This window comes from Anomaloglossus baeobatrachus, chromosome 3 (genome assembly GCF_048569485.1).
Source record: "Anomaloglossus baeobatrachus isolate aAnoBae1 chromosome 3, aAnoBae1.hap1, whole genome shotgun sequence".
NCBI lineage: Eukaryota > Metazoa > Chordata > Amphibia > Anura > Aromobatidae > Anomaloglossus > Anomaloglossus baeobatrachus.
In genome coordinates, this window is record NC_134355.1 from 131,745,633 (window position 1) to 131,762,192 (window position 16,560).

Below are 16,560 nucleotides of genomic sequence, written 5' to 3' on the forward strand. Positions count from 1 at the left end.
AGGACCGCCTCCCTCCCAGCAGCAGCCACAGGAGTCAGCCTCCCACTACAGCCACCTCCCGCTCATTCTGTCGTTCAACCCAAAGAAGGAAACCCCAGCAAGCTGGAGCATGCAAAAATTGCCATAAAACTCAGTTTTGCTCCTCTCCACGGAAATCTTTAGTAAAAGGCGAAAGATTTTTACGTTCTGAAGAGAAACCAGAGTATATCAGGCAAGGGCCTCCTCCCGACCTAACACCCTGGCCGCAGCCCTCACTTGGCCCGGGGAGACCTCCTAGAAAAGGGGAGGCAGGGGGTTGATGATGGCTAAACCAAACGGTACCACACAGCCAGCCCGGCGAGAGGCCATCTTCCCCAGGCTGCTCCCTTCTCTGAGCCCTCCTTTCCACCAGAGGGTCACCCCTTCAAACGAGCTTCCTGCTCCCCAAAAAGCGGGCCGTCCATGGCCACAATATTCAAATGAGGACCGCCTCCCTCCCAGCAGCAGCCACAGGAGTCAGCCTCCCACTACAGCCACCTCCCGCTCATTCTGTCGTTCAACCCAAAGAAGGAAACCCCAGCAAGCTGGAGCATGCAAAAATTGCCATAAAACTCAGTTTTGCTCCTCTCCACGGAAATCTTTAGTAAAAGGCGAAAGATTTTTATGTTCTGAAGAGAAACCAGAGTATATCAGGCAAGGGCCTCCTCCCGACCTAACACCCTGGCCGCAGCCCTCACTTGGCCCGGGGAGACCTCCTAGAAAAGGGGAGGCAGGGGGTTGATGATGGCTAAACCAAACGGTACCACACAGCCAGCCCGGCGAGAGGCCATCTTCCCCAGGCTGCTCCCTTCTCTGAGCCCTCCTTTCCACCAGAGGGTCACCCCTTCAAACGAGCTTCCTGCTCCCCAAAAAGCGGGCCGTCCATGGCCACAATATTCAAATGAGGACCGCCTCCCTCCCAGCAGCAGCCACAGGAGTCAGCCTCCCACTACAGCCACCTCCCGCTCATTCTGTCGTTCAACCCAAAGAAGGAAACCCCAGCAAGCTGGAGCATGCAAAAATTGCCATGAAACTCAGTTTTGCTCCTCTCCACGGAAATCTTTAGTAAAAGGCGAAAGATTTTTACGTTCTGAAGAGAAACCAGAGTATATCAGGCAAGGGCCTCCTCCCGACCTAACACCCTGGCCGCAGCCCTCACTTGGCCCGGGGAGACCTCCTAGAAAAGGGGAGGCAGGGGGTTGATGATGGCTAAACCAAACGGTACCACACAGCCAGCCCGGCGAGAGGCCATCTTCCCCAGGCTGCTCCCTTCTCTGAGCCCTCCTTTCCACCAGAGGGTCACCCCTTCAAACGAGCTTCCTGCTCCCCAAAAAGCGGGCCGTCCATGGCCACAATATTCAAATGAGGACCGCCTCCCTCCCAGCAGCAGCCACAGGAGTCAGCCTCCCACTACAGTTACCTCCCGCTCATTCTGTCGTTCAACCCAAAGAAGGAAACCCCAGCAAGCTGGAGCATGCAAAAATTGCCATAAAACTCAGTTTTCCTCCTCTCCACGGAAATCTTTAGTAAAAGGCGAAAGATTTTTACGTTCTGAAGAGAAACCAGAGTATATCAGGCAAGGGCCTCCTCCCGACCTAACACCCTGGCCGCAGCCCTCACTTGGCCCGGGGAGACCTCCTAGAAAAGGGGAGGCAGGGGGTTGATGATGGCTAAACCAAACGGTACCACACAGCCAGCCCGGCGAGAGGCCATCTTCCCCAGGCTGCTCCCTTCTCTGAGCCCTCCTTTCCACCAGAGGGTCACCCCTTCAAACGAGCTTCCTGCTCCCCAAAAAGCGGGCCGTCCATGGCCACAATATTCAAATGAGGACCGCCTCCCTCCCAGCAGCAGCCACAGGAGTCAGCCTCCCACTACAGCCACCTCCCGCTCATTCTGTCGTTCAACCCAAAGAAGGAAACCCCAGCAAGCTGGAGCATGCAAAAATTGCCATAAAACTCAGTTTTGCTTCTCTCCACGGAAATCTTTAGTAAAAGGCGAAAGATTTTTACGTTCTGAAGAGAAACCAGAGTATATCAGGCAAGGGCCTCCTCCCGACCTAACACCCTGGCCGCAGCCCTCACTTGGCCCGGGGAGACCTCCTAGAAAAGGGGAGGCAGGGGGTTGATGATGGCTAAACCAAACGGTACCACACAGCCAGCCCGGCGAGAGGCCATCTTCCCCAGGCTGCTCCCTTCTCTGAGCCCTCCTTTCCACCAGAGGGTCACCCCTTCAAACGAGCTTCCTGCTCCCCAAAAAGCGGGCCGTCCATGGCCACAATATTCAAATGAGGACCGCCTCCCTCCCAGCAGCAGCCACAGGAGTCAGCCTCCCACTACAGCCACCTCCCGCTCATTCTGTCGTTCAACCCAAAGAAGGAAACCCCAGCAAGCTGGAGCATGCAAAAATTGCCATAAAACTCAGTTTTGCTTCTCTCCACGGAAATCTTTAGTAAAAGGCGAAAGATTTTTACGTTCTGAAGAGAAACCAGAGTATATCAGGCAAGGGCCTCCTCCCGACCTAACACCCTGGCCGCAGCCCTCACTTGGCCCGGGGAGACCTCCTAGAAAAGGGGAGGCAGGGGGTTGATGATGGCTAAACCAAACGGTACCACACAGCCAGCCCGGCGAGAGGCCATCTTCCCCAGGCTGCTCCCTTCTCTGAGCCCTCCTTTCCACCAGAGGGTCACCCCTTCAAACGAGCTTCCTGCTCCCCAAAAAGCGGGCCGTCCATGGCCACAATATTCAAATGAGGACCGCCTCCCTCCCAGCAGCAGCCACAGGAGTCAGCCTCCCACTACAGCCACCTCCCGCTCATTCTGTCGTTCAACCCAAAGAAGGAAACCCCAGCAAGCTGGAGCATGCAAAAATTGCCATAAAACTCAGTTTTGCTTCTCTCCAAGGAAATCTTTAGTAAAAGGCGAAAGATTTTTACGTTCTGAAGAGAAACCAGAGTATATCAGGCAAGGGCCTCCTCCCGACCTAACACCCTGGCCGCAGCCCTCACTTGGCCCGGGGAGACCTCCTAGAAAAGGGGAGGCAGGGGGTTGATGATGGCTAAACCAAACGGTACCACACAGCCAGCCCGGCGAGAGGCCATCTTCCCCAGGCTGCTCCCTTCTCTGAGCCCTCCTTTCCACCAGAGGGTCACCCCTTCAAACGAGCTTCCTGCTCCCCAAAAAGCGGGCCGTCCATGGCCACAATATTCAAATGAGGACCGCCTCCCTCCCAGCAGCAGCCACAGGAGTCAGCCTCCCACTACAGCCACCTCCCGCTCATTCTGTCGTTCAACCCAAAGAAGGAAACCCCAGCAAGCTGGAGCATGCAAAAATTGCCATAAAACTCAGTTTTGCTTCTCTCCACGGAAATCTTTAGTAAAAGGCGAAAGATTTTTACGTTCTGAAGAGAAACCAGAGTATATCAGGCAAGGGCCTCCTCCCGACCTAACACCCTGGCCGCAGCCCTCACTTGGCCCGGGGAGACCTCCTAGAAAAGGGGAGGCAGGGGGTTGATGATGGCTAAACCAAACGGTACCACACAGCCAGCCCGGCGAGAGGCCATCTTGCCCAGGCTGCTCCCTTCTCTGAGCCCTCCTTTCCACCAGAGGGTCACCCCTTCAAACGAGCTTCCTGCTCCCCAAAAAGCGAGCCGTCCATGGCCACAATATTCAAATGAGGACCGCCTCCCTCCCAGCAGCAGCCACAGGAGTCAGCCTCCCACTACAGCCACCTCCCGCTCATTCTGTCGTTCAACCCAAAGAAGGAAACCCCAGCAAGCTGGAGCATGCAAAAATTGCCATAAAACTCAGTTTTGCTCCTCTCCACGGAAATCTTTAGTAAAAGGCAAAAGATTTTTACGTTCTGAAGAGCAACCAGAGTATATCAGGCAAGGGCCTCCTCCCGACCTAACACCCTGGCCGCAGCCCTCACTTGGCCCGGGGAGACCTCCTAGAAAAGGGGAGGCAGGGGGTTGATGATGGCTAAACCAAACGGTACCACACAGCCAGCCCGGCGAGAGGCCATCTTCCCCAGGCTGCTCCCTTCTCTGAGCCCTCCTTTCCACCAGAGGGTCACCCCTTCAAACGAGCTTCCTGCTCCCCAAAAAGCGGGCCGTCCATGGCCACAATATTCAAATGAGGACCGCCTCCCTCCCAGCAGCAGCCACAGGAGTCAGCCTCCCACTACAGCCACCTCCCGCTCATTCTGTCGTTCAACCCAAAGAAGGAAACCCCAGCAAGCTGGAGCATGCAAAAATTGCCATAAAACTCAGTTTTGCTCCTCTCCACGGAAATCTTTAGTAAAAGGCGAAAGATTTTTACGTTCTGAAGAGAAACCAGAGTATATCAGGCAAGGGCCTCCTCCCGACCTAACACCCTGGCCGCAGCCCTCACTTGGCCCGGGGAGACCTCCTAGAAAAGGGGAGGCAGGGGGTTGATGATGGCTAAACCAAACGGTACCACACAGCCAGCCCGGCGAGAGGCCATCTTCCCCAGGCTGCTCCCTTCTCTGAGCCCTCCTTTCCACCAGAGGGTCACCCCTTCAAACGAGCTTCCTGCTCCCCAAAAAGCGGGCCGTCCATGGCCACAATATTCAAATGAGGACCGCCTCCCTCCCAGCAGCAGCCACAGGAGTCAGCCTCCCACTACAGCCACCTCCCGCTCATTCTGTCGTTCAACCCAAAGAAGGAAACCCCAGCAAGCTGGAGCATGCAAAAATTGCCATAAAACTCAGATTTGCTCCTCTCCACGGAAATCTTTAGTAAAAGGCGAAAGATTTTTACGTTCTGAAGAGAAACCAGAGTATATCAGGCAAGGGCCTCCTCCCGACCTAACACCCTGGCCGCAGCCCTCACTTGGCCCGGGGAGACCTCCTAGAAAAGGGGAGGCAGGGGGTTGATGATGGCTAAACCAAACGGTACCACACAGCCAGCCCGGCGAGAGGCCATCTTCCCCAGGCTGCTCCCTTCTCTGAGCCCTCCTTTCCACCAGAGGGTCACCCCTTCAAACGAGCTTCCTGCTCCCCAAAAAGCGGGCCGTCCATGGCCACAATATTCAAATGAGGACCGCCTCCCTCCCAGCAGCAGCCACAGGAGTCAGCCTCCCACTACAGCCACCTCCCGCTCATTCTGTCGTTCAACCCAAAGAAGGAAACCCCAGCAAGCTGGAGCATGCAAAAATTGCCATAAAACTCAGTTTTGCTCCTCTCCACGGAAATCTTTAGTAAAAAGCGAAAGATTTTTACGTTCTGAAGAGAAACCAGAGTATATCAGGCAAGGGCCTCCTCCCGACCTAACACCCTGGCCGCAGCCCTCACTTGGCCCGGGGAGACCTCCTAGAAAAGGGGAGGCAGGGGGTTGATGATGGCTAAACCAAACGGTACCACACAGCCAGCCCGGCGAGAGGCCATCTTCCCCAGGCTGCTCCCTTCTCTGAGCCCTCCTTTCCACCAGAGGGTCACCCCTTCAAACGAGCTTCCTGCTCCCCAAAAAGCGGGCCGTCCATGGCCACAATATTCAAATGAGGACCGCCTCCCTCCCAGCAGCAGCCACAGGAGTCAGCCTCCCACTACAGCCACCTCCCGCTCATTCTGTCGTTCAACCCAAAGAAGGAAACCCCAGCAAGCTGGAGCATGCAAAAATTGCCATAAAACTCAGTTTTGCTCCTCTCCACGGAAATCTTTAGTAAAAGGCGAAAGATTTTTACGTTCTGAAGAGAAACCAGAGTATATCAGGCAAGGGCCTCCTCCCGACCTAACACCCTGGCCGCAGCCCTCACTTGGCCCGGGGAGACCTCCTAGAAAAGGGGAGGCAGGGGGTTGATGATGGCTAAACCAAACGGTACCACACAGCCAGCCCGGCGAGAGGCCATCTTCCCCAGGCTGCTCCCTTCTCTGAGCCCTCCTTTCCACCAGAGGGTCACCCCTTCAAACGAGCTTCCTGCTCCCCAAAAAGCGGGCCGTCCATGGCCACAATATTCAAATGAGGACCGCCTCCCTCCCAGCAGCAGCCACAGGAGTCAGCCTCCCACTACAGCCACCTCCCGCTCATTCTGTCGTTCAACCCAAAGAAGGAAACCCCAGCAAGCTGGAGCATGCAAAAATTGCCATAAAACTCAGTTTTGCTCCTCTCCACGGAAATCTTTAGTAAAAGGCGAAAGATTTTTACGTTCTGAAGAGAAACCAGAGTATATCAGGCAAGGGCCTCCTCCCGACCTAACACCCTGGCCGCAGCCCTCACTTGGCCCGGGGAGACCTCCTAGAAAAGGGGAGGCAGGGGGTTGATGATGGCTAAACCAAACGGTACCACACAGCCAGCCCGGCGAGAGGCCATCTTCCCCAGGCTGCTCCCTTCTCTGAGCCCTCCTTTCCACCAGAGGGTCACCCCTTCAAACGAGCTTCCTGCTCCCCAAAAAGCGGGCCGTCCATGGCCACAATATTCAAATGAGGACCGCCTCCCTTCCAGCAGCAGCCACAGGAGTCAGCCTCCCACTACAGCCACCTCCCGCTCATTCTGTCGTTCAACCCAAAGAAGGAAACCCCAGCAAGCTGGAGCATGCAAAAATTGCCATAAAACTCAGTTTTGCTCCTCTCCACGGAAATCTTTAGTAAAAGGCGAAAGATTTTTACGTTCTGAAGAGAAACCAGAGTATATCAGGCAAGGGCCTCCTCCCGACCTAACACCCTGGCCGCAGCCCTCACTTGGCCCGGGGAGACCTCCTAGAAAAGGGGAGGCAGGGGGTTGATGATGGCTAAACCAAACGGTACCACACAGCCAGCCCGGCGAGAGGCCATCTTCCCCAGGCTGCTCCCTTCTCTGAGCCCTCCTTTCCACCAGAGGGTCACCCCTTCAAACGAGCTTCCTGCTCCCCAAAAAGCGGGCCGTCCATGGCCACAATATTCAAATGAGGACCGCCTCCCTCCCAGCAGCAGCCACAGGAGTCAGCCTCCCATTACAGCCACCTCCCGCTCATTCTGTCGTTCAACCCAAAGAAGGAAACCCCAGCAAGCTGGAGCATGCAAAAATTGCCATAAAACTCAGTTTTGCTCCTCTCCACGGAAATCTTTAGTAAAAGGCGAAAGATTTTTACGTTCTGAAGAGAAACCAGAGTATATCAGGCAAGGGCCTCCTCCCGACCTAACACCCTGGCCGCAGCCCTCACTTGGCCCGGGGAGACCTCCTAGAAAAGGGGAGGCAGGGGGTTGATGATGGCTAAACCAAACGGTACCACACAGCCAGCCCGGCGAGAGGCCATCTTCCCCAGGCTGCTCCCTTCTCTGAGCCCTCCTTTCCACCAGAGGGTCACCCCTTCAAACGAGCTTCCTGCTCCCCAAAAAGCGGGCCGTCCATGGCCACAATATTCAAATGAGGACCGCCTCCCTTCCAGCAGCAGCCACAGGAGTCAGCCTCCCACTACAGCCACCTCCCGCTCATTCTGTCGTTCAACCCAAAGAAGGAAACCCCAGCAAGCTGGAGCATGCAAAAATTGCCATAAAACTCAGTTTTGCTCCTCTCCACGGAAATCTTTAGTAAAAGGCGAAAGATTTTTACGTTCTGAAGAGAAACCAGAGTATATCAGGCAAGGGCCTCCTCCCGACCTAACACCCTGGCCGCAGCCCTCACTTGGCCCGGGGAGACCTCCTAGAAAAGGGGAGGCAGAGGGTTGATGATGGCTAAACCAAACGGTACCACACAGCCAGCCCGGCGAGAGGCCATCTTCCCCAGGCTGCTCCCTTCTCTGAGCCCTCCTTTCCACCAGAGGGTCACCCCTTCAAACGAGCTTCCTGCTCCCCAAAAAGCGGGCCGTCCATGGCCACAATATTCAAATGAGGACCGCCTCCCTCCCAGCAGCAGCCACAGGAGTCAGCCTCCCATTACAGCCACCTCCCGCTCATTCTGTCGTTCAACCCAAAGAAGGAAACCCCAGCAAGCTGGAGCATGCAAAAATTGCCATAAAACTCAGTTTTGCTCCTCTCCACGGAAATCTTTAGTAAAAGGCGAAAGATTTTTACGTTCTGAAGAGAAACCAGAGTATATCAGGCAAGGGCCTCCTCCCGACCTAACACCCTGGCCGCAGCCCTCACTTGGCCCGGGGAGACCTCCTAGAAAAGGGGAGGCAGGGGGTTGATGATGGCTAAACCAAACGGTACCACACAGCCAGCCCGGCGAGAGGCCATCTTCCCCAGGCTGCTCCCTTCTCTGAGCCCTCCTTTCCACCAGAGGGTCACCCCTTCAAACGAGCTTCCTGCTCCCCAAAAAGTGGGCCGTCCATGGCCACAATATTCAAATGAGGACCGCCTCCCTCCCAGCAGCAGCCACAGGAGTCAGCCTCCCACTACAGCCACCTCCCGCTTATTCTGTCGTTCAACCCAAAGAAGGAAACCCCAGCAAGCTGGAGCATGCAAAAATTGCCATAAAACTCAGTTTTCCTCCTCTCCACGGAAATCTTTAGTAAAAGGCGAAAGATTTTTACGTTCTGAAGAGAAACCAGAGTATATCAGGCAAGGGCCTCCTCCCGACCTAACACCCTGGCCGCAGCCCTCACTTGGCCCGGGGAGACCTCCTAGAAAAGGGGAGGCAGGGGGTTGATGATGGCTAAACCAAACGGTACCACACAGCCAGCCCGGCGAGAGGCCATCTTCCCCAGGCTGCTCCCTTCTCTGAGCCCTCCTTTCCACCAGAGGGTCACCCCTTCAAACGAGCTTCCTGCTCCCCAAAAAGCGGGCCGTCCATGGCCACAATATTCAAATGAGGACCGCCTCCCTCCCAGCAGCAGCCACAGGAGTCAGCCTCCCACTACAGCCACCTCCCGCTCATTCTGTCGTTCAACCCAAAGAAGGAAACCCCAGCAAGCTGGAGCATGCAAAAATTGCCATAAAACTCAGTTTTGCTCCTCTCCACGGAAATCTTTAGTAAAAGGCGAAAGATTTTTACGTTCTGAAGAGAAACCAGAGTATATCAGGCAAGGGCCTCCTCCCGACCTAACACCCTGGCCGCAGCCCTCACTTGGCCCGGGGAGACCTCCTAGAAAAGGGGAGGCAGGGGGTTGATGATGGCTAAACCAAACGGTACCACACAGCCAGCCCGGCGAGAGGCCATCTTCCCCAGGCTGCTCCCTTCTCTGAGCCCTCCTTTCCACCAGAGGGTCACCCCTTCAAACGAGCTTCCTGCTCCCCAAAAAGCGGGCCGTCCATGGCCACAATATTCAAATGAGGACCGCCTCCCTCCCAGCAGCAGCCACAGGAGTCAGCCTCCCACTACAGCCACCTCCCGCTCATTCTGTCGTTCAACCCAAAGAAGGAAACCCCAGCAAGCTGGAGCATGCAAAAATTGCCATAAAACTCAGTTTTGCTCCTCTCCACGGAAATCTTTAGTAAAAGGCGAAAGATTTTTACGTTCTGAAGAGAAACCAGAGTATATCAGGCAAGGGCCTCCTCCCGACCTAACACCCTGGCCGCAGCCCTCACTTGGCCCGGGGAGACCTCCTAGAAAAGGGGAGGCAGGGGGTTGATGATGGCTAAACCAAACGGTACCACACAGCCAGCCCGGCGAGAGGCCATCTTCCCCAGGCTGCTCCCTTCTCTGAGCCCTCCTTTCCACCAGAGGGTCACCCCTTCAAACGAGCTTCCTGCTCCCCAAAAAGCGGGCCGTCCATGGCCACAATATTCAAATGAGGACCGCCTCCCTTCCAGCAGCAGCCACAGGAGTCAGCCTCCCACTACAGCCACCTCCCGCTCATTCTGTCGTTCAACCCAAAGAAGGAAACCCCAGCAAGCTGGAGCATGCAAAAATTGCCATAAAACTCAGTTTTGCTCCTCTCCACGGAAATCTTTAGTAAAAGGCGAAAGATTTTTACGTTCTGAAGAGAAACCAGAGTATATCAGGCAAGGGCCTCCTCCCGACCTAACACCCTGGCCGCAGCCCTCACTTGGCCCGGGGAGACCTCCTAGAAAAGGGGAGGCAGGGGGTTGATGATGGCTAAACCAAACGGTACCACACAGCCAGCCCGGCGAGAGGCCATCTTCCCCAGGCTGCTCCCTTCTCTGAGCCCTCCTTTCCACCAGAGGGTCACCCCTTCAAACGAGCTTCCTGCTCCCCAAAAAGCGGGCCGTCCATGGCCACAATATTCAAATGAGGACCGCCTCCCTCCCAGCAGCAGCCACAGGAGTCAGCCTCCCATTACAGCCACCTCCCGCTCATTCTGTCGTTCAACCCAAAGAAGGAAACCCCAGCAAGCTGGAGCATGCAAAAATTGCCATAAAACTCAGTTTTGCTCCTCTCCACGGAAATCTTTAGTAAAAGGCGAAAGATTTTTACGTTCTGAAGAGAAACCAGAGTATATCAGGCAAGGGCCTCCTCCCGACCTAACACCCTGGCCGCAGCCCTCACTTGGCCCGGGGAGACCTCCTAGAAAAGGGGAGGCAGGGGGTTGATGATGGCTAAACCAAACGGTACCACACAGCCAGCCCGGCGAGAGGCCATCTTCCCCAGGCTGCTCCCTTCTCTGAGCCCTCCTTTCCACCAGAGGGTCACCCCTTCAAACGAGCTTCCTGCTCCCCAAAAAGTGGGCCGTCCATGGCCACAATATTCAAATGAGGACCGCCTCCCTCCCAGCAGCAGCCACAGGAGTCAGCCTCCCACTACAGCCACCTCCCGCTTATTCTGTCGTTCAACCCAAAGAAGGAAACCCCAGCAAGCTGGAGCATGCAAAAATTGCCATAAAACTCAGTTTTCCTCCTCTCCACGGAAATCTTTAGTAAAAGGCGAAAGATTTTTACGTTCTGAAGAGAAACCAGAGTATATCAGGCAAGGGCCTCCTCCCGACCTAACACCCTGGCCGCAGCCCTCACTTGGCCCGGGGAGACCTCCTAGAAAAGGGGAGGCAGGGGGTTGATGATGGCTAAACCAAACGGTACCACACAGCCAGCCCGGCGAGAGGCCATCTTCCCCAGGCTGCTCCCTTCTCTGAGCCCTCCTTTCCACCAGAGGGTCACCCCTTCAAACGAGCTTCCTGCTCCCCAAAAAGCGGGCCGTCCATGGCCACAATATTCAAATGAGGACCGCCTCCCTCCCAGCAGCAGCCACAGGAGTCAGCCTCCCACTACAGCCACCTCCCGCTCATTCTGTCGTTCAACCCAAAGAAGGAAACCCCAGCAAGCTGGAGCATGCAAAAATTGCCATAAAACTCAGTTTTGCTCCTCTCCACGGAAATCTTTAGTAAAAGGCAAAAGATTTTTACGTTCTGAAGAGAAACCAGAGTATATCAGGCAAGGGCCTCCTCCCGACCTAACACCCTGGCCGCAGCCCTCACTTGGCCCGGGGAGACCTCCTAGAAAAGGGGAGGCAGGGGGTTGATGATGGCTAAACCAAACGGTACCACACAGCCAGCCCGGCGAGAGGCCATCTTCCCCAGGCTGCTCCCTTCTCTGAGCCCTCCTTTCCACCAGAGGGTCACCCCTTCAAACGAGCTTCCTGCTCCAAAAAGCGGGCCGTCCATGGCCACAATATTCAAATGAGGACCGCCTCCCTCCCAGCAGCAGCCACAGGAGTCAGCCTCCCACTACAGCCACCTCCCGCTCATTCTGTCGTTCAACCCAAAGAAGGAAACCCCAGCAAGCTGGAGCATGCAAAATTTGCCATAAAACTCAGTTTTGCTCCTCTCCACGGAAATCTTTAGTAAAAGGCGAAAGATTTTTATGTTCTGAAGAGAAACCAGAGTATATCAGGCAAGGGCCTCCTCCCGACCTAACACCCTGGCCGCAGCCCTCACTTGGCCCGGGGAGACCTCCTAGAAAAGGGGAGGCAGGGGGTTGATGATGGCTAAACCAAACGGTACCACACAGGCAGCCCGGCGAGAGGCCATCTTCCCCAGGCTGCTCCCTTCTCTGAGCCCTCCTTTCCACCAGAGGGTCACCCCTTCAAACGAGCTTCCTGCTCCCCAAAAAGCGGGCCGTCCATGGCCACAATATTCAAATGAGGACCGCCTCCCTCCCAGCAGCAGCCACAGGAGTCAGCCTCCCACTACAGCCACCTCCAGCTCATTCTGTCGTTCAACCCAAAGAAGGAAACCCCAGCAAGCTGGAGCATGCAAAAATTGCCATAAAACTCAGTTTTGCTCCTCTCCACGGAAATCTTTAGTAAAAGGCGAAAGATTTTTACGTTCTGAAGAGAAACCAGAGTATATCAGGCAAGGGCCTCCTCCCGACCTAACACCCTGGCCGCAGCCCTCACTTGGCCCGGGGAGACCTCCTAGAAAAGGGGAGGCAGGGGGTTGATGATGGCTAAACCAAACGGTACCACACAGCCAGCCCGGCGAGAGGCCATCTTCCCCAGGCTGCTCCCTTCTCTGAGCCCTCCTTTCCACCAGATGGTCACCCCTTCAAATGAGCTTCCTGCTCCCCAAAAAGCGGGCCGTCCATGGCCACAATATTCAAATGAGGACCGCCTCCCTCCCAGCAGCAGCCACAGGAGTCAGCCTCCCACTACAGCCACCTCCCGCTCATTCTGTCGTTCAACCCAAAGAAGGAAACCCCAGCAAGCTGGAGCATGCAAAAATTGCCATAAAACTCAGTTTTGCTCCTCTCCACGGAAATCTTTAGTAAAAGGCTAAAGATTTTTACATTCTGAAGAGAAACCAGAGTATATCAGGCAAGGGCCTCCTCCCGACCTAACACCCTGGCCGCAGCCCTCACTTGGCCCGGGGAGACCTCCTAGAAAAGGGGAGGCAGGGGGTTGATGATGGCTAAACCAAACGGTACCACACAGCCAGCCCGGCGAGAGGCCATCTTCCCCAGGCTGCTCCCTTCTCTGAGCCCTCCTTTCCACCAGAGGGTCACCCCTTCAAACGAGCTTCCTGCTCCCCAAAAAGCGGGCCGTCCATGGCCACAATATTCAAATGAGGACCGCCTCCCTCCCAGCAGCAGCCACAGGGGTCAGTCTCCCACTACAGCCACCTCCCGCTCATTCTGTCGTTCAACCCAAAGAAGGAAACCCCAGCAAGCTGGAGCATGCAAAAATTGCCATAAAACTCAGTTTTGCTCCTCTCCATGGAAATCTTTAGTAAAAGGCGAAAGATTTTTACATTCTGAAGAGAAACCAGAGTATATCAGGCAAGGGCCTCCTCCCGACCTAACACCCTGGCCGCAGCCCTCACTTGGCCCGGGGAGACCTCCTAGAAAAGGGGAGGCAGGGGGTTGATGATGGCTAAACCAAACGGTACCACACAGCCAGCCCGGCGAGAGGCCATCTTCCCCAGGCTGCTCCCTTCTCTGAGCCCTCCTTTCCACCAGAGGGTCACCCCTTCAAACGAGCTTCCTGCTCCCCAAAAAGCGGGCCGTCCATGGCCACAATATTCAAATGAGGACCGCCTCCCTCCCAGCAGCAGCCACAGGAGTCAGCCTCCCACTACAGCCACCTCCCGCTCATTCTGTCGTTCAACCCAAAGAAGGAAACCCCAGCAAGCTGGAGCATGCAAAAATTGCCATAAAACTCAGTTTTGCTCCTCTCCACGGAAATCTTTAGTAAAAGGCGAAAGATTTTTACATTCTGAAGAGAAACCAGAGTATATCAGGCAAGGGCCTCCTCCCGACCTAACACCCTGGCCGCAGCCCTCACTTGGCCCGGGGAGACCTCCTAGAAAAGGGGAGGCAGGGGGTTGATGATGGCTAAACCAAACGGTACCACACAGCCAGCCCGGCGAGAGGCCATCTTCCCCAGGCTGCTCCCTTCTCTGAGCCCTCCTTTCCACCAGAGGGTCACCCCTTCAAACGAGCTTCCTGCTCCCCAAAAAGCAGGCCGTCCATGGCCACAATATGCAAATGAGGACCGCCTCCCTCCCAGCAGCAGCCACAGGAGTCAGCCTCCCACTACAGCCACCTCCCGCTCATTCTGTCGTTCAACCCAAAGAAGGAAACCCCAGCAAGCTGGAGCATGCAAAAATTGCCATAAAACTCAGTTTTGCTCCTCTCCACGGAAATCTTTAGTAAAAGACGAAAGATTTTTACGTTCTGAAGAGAAACCAGAGTATATCAGGCAAGGGCCTCCTCCCGACCTAACACCCTGGCCGCAGCCCTCACTTGGCCCGGGGAGACCTCCTAGAAAAGGGGAGGCAGGGGGTTGATGATGGCTAAACCAAACGGTACCACACAGCCAGCCCGGCGAGAGGCCATCTTCCCCAGGCTGCTCCCTTCTCTGAGCCCTCCTTTCCACCAGAGGGTCACCCCTTCAAACGAGCTTCCTGCTCCCCAAAAAGAGGGCCGTCCATGGCCACAATATTCAAATGAGGACCGCCTCCCTCCCAGCAGCAGCCACAGGAGTCAGCCTCCCACTACAGCCACCTCCCGCTCATTCTGTCGTTCAACCCAAAGAAGGAAACCCCAGCAAGCTGGAGCATGCAAAAATTGCTATAAAACTCAGTTTTGCTCCTCTCCACGGAAATCTTTAGTAAAAGGCGAAAGATTTTTACGTTCTGAAGAGAAACCAGAGTATATCAGGCAAGGGCCTCCTCCCGACCTAACACCCTGGCCGCAGCCCTCACTTGGCCCGGGGAGACCTCCTAGAAAAGGGGAGGCAGGGGGTTGATGATGGCTAAACCAAACGGTACCACACAGCCAGCCCGGCGAGAGGCCATCTTCCCCAGGCTGCTCCCTTCTCTGAGCCCTCCTTTCCACCAGAGGGTCACCCCTTCAAACGAGCTTCCTGCTCCCCAAAAAGCGGGCCGTCCATGGCCACAATATTCATATGAGGACCGCCTCCCTCCCAGTAGCAGCCACAGGAGTCAGCCTCCCACTACAGCCACCTCCCGCTCATTCTGTCGTTCAACCCAAAGAAGGAAACCCCAGCAAGCTGGAGCATGCAAAAATTGCCATAAAACTCAGTTTTGCTCCTCTCCACGGAAATCTTTAGTAAAAGGTGAAAGATTTTTACGTTCTGAAGAGAAACCAGAGTATATCAGGCAAGGGCCTCCTCCCGACCTAACACCCTGGCCGCAGCCCTCACTTGGCCCGGGGAGACCTCCTAGAAAAGGGGAGGCAGGGGGTTGATGATGGCTAAACCAAACGGTACCACACAGCCAGCCCGGCGAGAGGCCATCTTCCCCAGGCTGCTCCCTTCTCTGAGCCCTCCTTTCCACCAGAGGGTCACCCCTTCAAACGAGCTTCCTGCTCCCCAAAAAGCGGGCCGTCCATGGCCACAATATTCAAATGAGGACCGCCTCCCTCCCAGCAGCAGCCACAGGAGTCAGCCTCCCACTACAGCCACCTCCCGCTCATTCTGTCGTTCAACCCAAAGAAGGAAACCCCAGCAAGCTGGAGCATGCAAAAATTGCCATAAAACTCAGTTTTGCTCCTCTCCACGGAAATCTTTAGTAAAAGGCTAAAGATTTTTACATTCTGAAGAGAAACCAGAGTATATCAGGCAAGGGCCTCCTCCCGACCTAACACCCTGGCCGCAGCCCTCACTTGGCCCGGGGAGACCTCCTAGAAAAGGGGAGGCAGGGGGTTGATGATGGCTAAACCAAACGGTACCACACAGCCAGCCCGGCGAGAGGCCATCTTCCCCAGGCTGCTCCCTTCTCTGAGCCCTCCTTTCCACCAGAGGGTCACCCCTTCAAACGAGCTTCCTGCTCCCCAAAAAGCGGGCCGTCCATGGCCACAATATTCAAATGAGGACCGCCTCCCTCCCAGCAGCAGCCACAGGGGTCAGTCTCCCACTACAGCCACCTCCCGCTCATTCTGTCGTTCAACCCAAAGAAGGAAACCCCAGCAAGCTGGAGCATGCAAAAATTGCCATAAAACTCAGTTTTGCTCCTCTCCATGGAAATCTTTAGTAAAAGGCGAAAGATTTTTACATTCTGAAGAGAAACCAGAGTATATCAGGCAAGGGCCTCCTCCCGACCTAACACCCTGGCCGCAGCCCTCACTTGGCCCGGGGAGACCTCCTAGAAAAGGGGAGGCAGGGGGTTGATGATGGCTAAACCAAACGGTACCACACAGCCAGCCCGGCGAGAGGCCATCTTCCCCAGGCTGCTCCCTTCTCTGAGCCCTCCTTTCCACCAGAGGGTCACCCCTTCAAACGAGCTTCCTGCTCCCCAAAAAGCGGGCCGTCCATGGCCACAATATTCAAATGAGGACCGCCTCCCTCCCAGCAGCAGCCACAGGAGTCAGCCTCCCACTACAGCCACCTCCCGCTCATTCTGTCGTTCAACCCAAAGAAGGAAACCCCAGCAAGCTGGAGCATGCAAAAATTGCCATAAAACTCAGTTTTGCTCCTCTCCACGGAAATCTTTAGTAAAAGGCGAAAGATTTTTACATTCTGAAGAGAAACCAGAGTATATCAGGCAAGGGCCTCCTCCCGACCTAACACCCTGGCCGCAGCCCTCACTTGGCCCGGGGAGACCTCCTAGAAAAGGGGAGGCAGGGGGTTGATGATGGCTAAACCAAACGGTACCACACAGCCAGCCCGGCGAGAGGCCATCTTCCCCAGGCTGCTCCCTTCTCTGAGCCCTCCTTTCCACCAGAGGGTCACCCCTTCAAACGAGCTTCCTGCTCCCCAA

At 55.5% G+C, this 16,560-nt stretch overlaps 36 non-coding genes across 36 annotated transcripts; all 36 read right to left on the bottom strand.

Annotated features, from left to right (window-relative positions):
* Nucleotides 1–90: 90 nt before the first annotated feature.
* Nucleotides 91–206, bottom strand: LOC142298016 (U5 spliceosomal RNA). The gene has a single exon (XR_012752235.1). It is a non-coding gene; the product is annotated as a U5 spliceosomal RNA (small nuclear RNA).
* Nucleotides 207–551: 345 nt separating this feature from the next.
* On the bottom strand, nt 552–667 carry LOC142297688 (U5 spliceosomal RNA). Its single transcript, XR_012751963.1, has one exon. It is a non-coding gene; the product is annotated as a U5 spliceosomal RNA (small nuclear RNA).
* Nucleotides 668–1,012: 345 nt separating this feature from the next.
* LOC142297595 (U5 spliceosomal RNA) lies at nt 1,013–1,128 on the bottom strand. The gene has a single exon (XR_012751873.1). It is a non-coding gene; the product is annotated as a U5 spliceosomal RNA (small nuclear RNA).
* Nucleotides 1,129–1,473: 345 nt separating this feature from the next.
* LOC142297772 (U5 spliceosomal RNA) lies at nt 1,474–1,589 on the bottom strand. The gene has a single exon (XR_012752045.1). It is a non-coding gene; the product is annotated as a U5 spliceosomal RNA (small nuclear RNA).
* Nucleotides 1,590–1,934: 345 nt separating this feature from the next.
* On the bottom strand, nt 1,935–2,050 carry LOC142297529 (U5 spliceosomal RNA). The gene has a single exon (XR_012751811.1). It is a non-coding gene; the product is annotated as a U5 spliceosomal RNA (small nuclear RNA).
* Nucleotides 2,051–2,395: 345 nt separating this feature from the next.
* On the bottom strand, nt 2,396–2,511 carry LOC142297542 (U5 spliceosomal RNA). The gene has a single exon (XR_012751822.1). It is a non-coding gene; the product is annotated as a U5 spliceosomal RNA (small nuclear RNA).
* A 345-nt stretch (nt 2,512–2,856) lies between these two features.
* On the bottom strand, nt 2,857–2,972 carry LOC142297789 (U5 spliceosomal RNA). Its single transcript, XR_012752061.1, has one exon. It is a non-coding gene; the product is annotated as a U5 spliceosomal RNA (small nuclear RNA).
* A 345-nt stretch (nt 2,973–3,317) lies between these two features.
* On the bottom strand, nt 3,318–3,433 carry LOC142297553 (U5 spliceosomal RNA). The gene has a single exon (XR_012751833.1). It is a non-coding gene; the product is annotated as a U5 spliceosomal RNA (small nuclear RNA).
* A 345-nt stretch (nt 3,434–3,778) lies between these two features.
* On the bottom strand, nt 3,779–3,894 carry LOC142297724 (U5 spliceosomal RNA). The gene has a single exon (XR_012751998.1). It is a non-coding gene; the product is annotated as a U5 spliceosomal RNA (small nuclear RNA).
* A 345-nt stretch (nt 3,895–4,239) lies between these two features.
* On the bottom strand, nt 4,240–4,355 carry LOC142298017 (U5 spliceosomal RNA). The gene has a single exon (XR_012752236.1). It is a non-coding gene; the product is annotated as a U5 spliceosomal RNA (small nuclear RNA).
* Nucleotides 4,356–4,700: 345 nt separating this feature from the next.
* On the bottom strand, nt 4,701–4,816 carry LOC142298423 (U5 spliceosomal RNA). The gene has a single exon (XR_012752626.1). It is a non-coding gene; the product is annotated as a U5 spliceosomal RNA (small nuclear RNA).
* Nucleotides 4,817–5,161: 345 nt separating this feature from the next.
* LOC142297777 (U5 spliceosomal RNA) lies at nt 5,162–5,277 on the bottom strand. Its single transcript, XR_012752050.1, has one exon. It is a non-coding gene; the product is annotated as a U5 spliceosomal RNA (small nuclear RNA).
* Nucleotides 5,278–5,622: 345 nt separating this feature from the next.
* LOC142298018 (U5 spliceosomal RNA) lies at nt 5,623–5,738 on the bottom strand. The gene has a single exon (XR_012752237.1). It is a non-coding gene; the product is annotated as a U5 spliceosomal RNA (small nuclear RNA).
* A 345-nt stretch (nt 5,739–6,083) lies between these two features.
* LOC142298019 (U5 spliceosomal RNA) lies at nt 6,084–6,199 on the bottom strand. The gene has a single exon (XR_012752238.1). It is a non-coding gene; the product is annotated as a U5 spliceosomal RNA (small nuclear RNA).
* Nucleotides 6,200–6,544: 345 nt separating this feature from the next.
* On the bottom strand, nt 6,545–6,660 carry LOC142298020 (U5 spliceosomal RNA). Its single transcript, XR_012752239.1, has one exon. It is a non-coding gene; the product is annotated as a U5 spliceosomal RNA (small nuclear RNA).
* Nucleotides 6,661–7,005: 345 nt separating this feature from the next.
* On the bottom strand, nt 7,006–7,121 carry LOC142298022 (U5 spliceosomal RNA). The gene has a single exon (XR_012752240.1). It is a non-coding gene; the product is annotated as a U5 spliceosomal RNA (small nuclear RNA).
* A 345-nt stretch (nt 7,122–7,466) lies between these two features.
* On the bottom strand, nt 7,467–7,582 carry LOC142298023 (U5 spliceosomal RNA). The gene has a single exon (XR_012752241.1). It is a non-coding gene; the product is annotated as a U5 spliceosomal RNA (small nuclear RNA).
* A 345-nt stretch (nt 7,583–7,927) lies between these two features.
* Nucleotides 7,928–8,043, bottom strand: LOC142298024 (U5 spliceosomal RNA). Its single transcript, XR_012752242.1, has one exon. It is a non-coding gene; the product is annotated as a U5 spliceosomal RNA (small nuclear RNA).
* Nucleotides 8,044–8,388: 345 nt separating this feature from the next.
* LOC142297773 (U5 spliceosomal RNA) lies at nt 8,389–8,504 on the bottom strand. Its single transcript, XR_012752046.1, has one exon. It is a non-coding gene; the product is annotated as a U5 spliceosomal RNA (small nuclear RNA).
* Nucleotides 8,505–8,849: 345 nt separating this feature from the next.
* On the bottom strand, nt 8,850–8,965 carry LOC142298025 (U5 spliceosomal RNA). Its single transcript, XR_012752243.1, has one exon. It is a non-coding gene; the product is annotated as a U5 spliceosomal RNA (small nuclear RNA).
* A 345-nt stretch (nt 8,966–9,310) lies between these two features.
* LOC142298026 (U5 spliceosomal RNA) lies at nt 9,311–9,426 on the bottom strand. Its single transcript, XR_012752244.1, has one exon. It is a non-coding gene; the product is annotated as a U5 spliceosomal RNA (small nuclear RNA).
* Nucleotides 9,427–9,771: 345 nt separating this feature from the next.
* On the bottom strand, nt 9,772–9,887 carry LOC142298027 (U5 spliceosomal RNA). Its single transcript, XR_012752246.1, has one exon. It is a non-coding gene; the product is annotated as a U5 spliceosomal RNA (small nuclear RNA).
* A 345-nt stretch (nt 9,888–10,232) lies between these two features.
* Nucleotides 10,233–10,348, bottom strand: LOC142298028 (U5 spliceosomal RNA). Its single transcript, XR_012752247.1, has one exon. It is a non-coding gene; the product is annotated as a U5 spliceosomal RNA (small nuclear RNA).
* A 345-nt stretch (nt 10,349–10,693) lies between these two features.
* On the bottom strand, nt 10,694–10,809 carry LOC142297774 (U5 spliceosomal RNA). The gene has a single exon (XR_012752047.1). It is a non-coding gene; the product is annotated as a U5 spliceosomal RNA (small nuclear RNA).
* A 345-nt stretch (nt 10,810–11,154) lies between these two features.
* LOC142297561 (U5 spliceosomal RNA) lies at nt 11,155–11,270 on the bottom strand. Its single transcript, XR_012751840.1, has one exon. It is a non-coding gene; the product is annotated as a U5 spliceosomal RNA (small nuclear RNA).
* Nucleotides 11,271–11,613: 343 nt separating this feature from the next.
* LOC142297824 (U5 spliceosomal RNA) lies at nt 11,614–11,729 on the bottom strand. Its single transcript, XR_012752094.1, has one exon. It is a non-coding gene; the product is annotated as a U5 spliceosomal RNA (small nuclear RNA).
* Nucleotides 11,730–12,074: 345 nt separating this feature from the next.
* LOC142298029 (U5 spliceosomal RNA) lies at nt 12,075–12,190 on the bottom strand. The gene has a single exon (XR_012752248.1). It is a non-coding gene; the product is annotated as a U5 spliceosomal RNA (small nuclear RNA).
* A 345-nt stretch (nt 12,191–12,535) lies between these two features.
* On the bottom strand, nt 12,536–12,651 carry LOC142297799 (U5 spliceosomal RNA). The gene has a single exon (XR_012752070.1). It is a non-coding gene; the product is annotated as a U5 spliceosomal RNA (small nuclear RNA).
* Nucleotides 12,652–12,996: 345 nt separating this feature from the next.
* On the bottom strand, nt 12,997–13,112 carry LOC142297836 (U5 spliceosomal RNA). Its single transcript, XR_012752105.1, has one exon. It is a non-coding gene; the product is annotated as a U5 spliceosomal RNA (small nuclear RNA).
* A 345-nt stretch (nt 13,113–13,457) lies between these two features.
* On the bottom strand, nt 13,458–13,573 carry LOC142297618 (U5 spliceosomal RNA). The gene has a single exon (XR_012751896.1). It is a non-coding gene; the product is annotated as a U5 spliceosomal RNA (small nuclear RNA).
* A 345-nt stretch (nt 13,574–13,918) lies between these two features.
* On the bottom strand, nt 13,919–14,034 carry LOC142297737 (U5 spliceosomal RNA). Its single transcript, XR_012752011.1, has one exon. It is a non-coding gene; the product is annotated as a U5 spliceosomal RNA (small nuclear RNA).
* Nucleotides 14,035–14,379: 345 nt separating this feature from the next.
* LOC142298366 (U5 spliceosomal RNA) lies at nt 14,380–14,495 on the bottom strand. Its single transcript, XR_012752571.1, has one exon. It is a non-coding gene; the product is annotated as a U5 spliceosomal RNA (small nuclear RNA).
* A 345-nt stretch (nt 14,496–14,840) lies between these two features.
* LOC142297783 (U5 spliceosomal RNA) lies at nt 14,841–14,956 on the bottom strand. The gene has a single exon (XR_012752055.1). It is a non-coding gene; the product is annotated as a U5 spliceosomal RNA (small nuclear RNA).
* A 345-nt stretch (nt 14,957–15,301) lies between these two features.
* Nucleotides 15,302–15,417, bottom strand: LOC142297800 (U5 spliceosomal RNA). Its single transcript, XR_012752071.1, has one exon. It is a non-coding gene; the product is annotated as a U5 spliceosomal RNA (small nuclear RNA).
* A 345-nt stretch (nt 15,418–15,762) lies between these two features.
* LOC142297837 (U5 spliceosomal RNA) lies at nt 15,763–15,878 on the bottom strand. Its single transcript, XR_012752106.1, has one exon. It is a non-coding gene; the product is annotated as a U5 spliceosomal RNA (small nuclear RNA).
* A 345-nt stretch (nt 15,879–16,223) lies between these two features.
* Nucleotides 16,224–16,339, bottom strand: LOC142297619 (U5 spliceosomal RNA). The gene has a single exon (XR_012751897.1). It is a non-coding gene; the product is annotated as a U5 spliceosomal RNA (small nuclear RNA).
* Nucleotides 16,340–16,560: the final 221 nt, after the last annotated feature.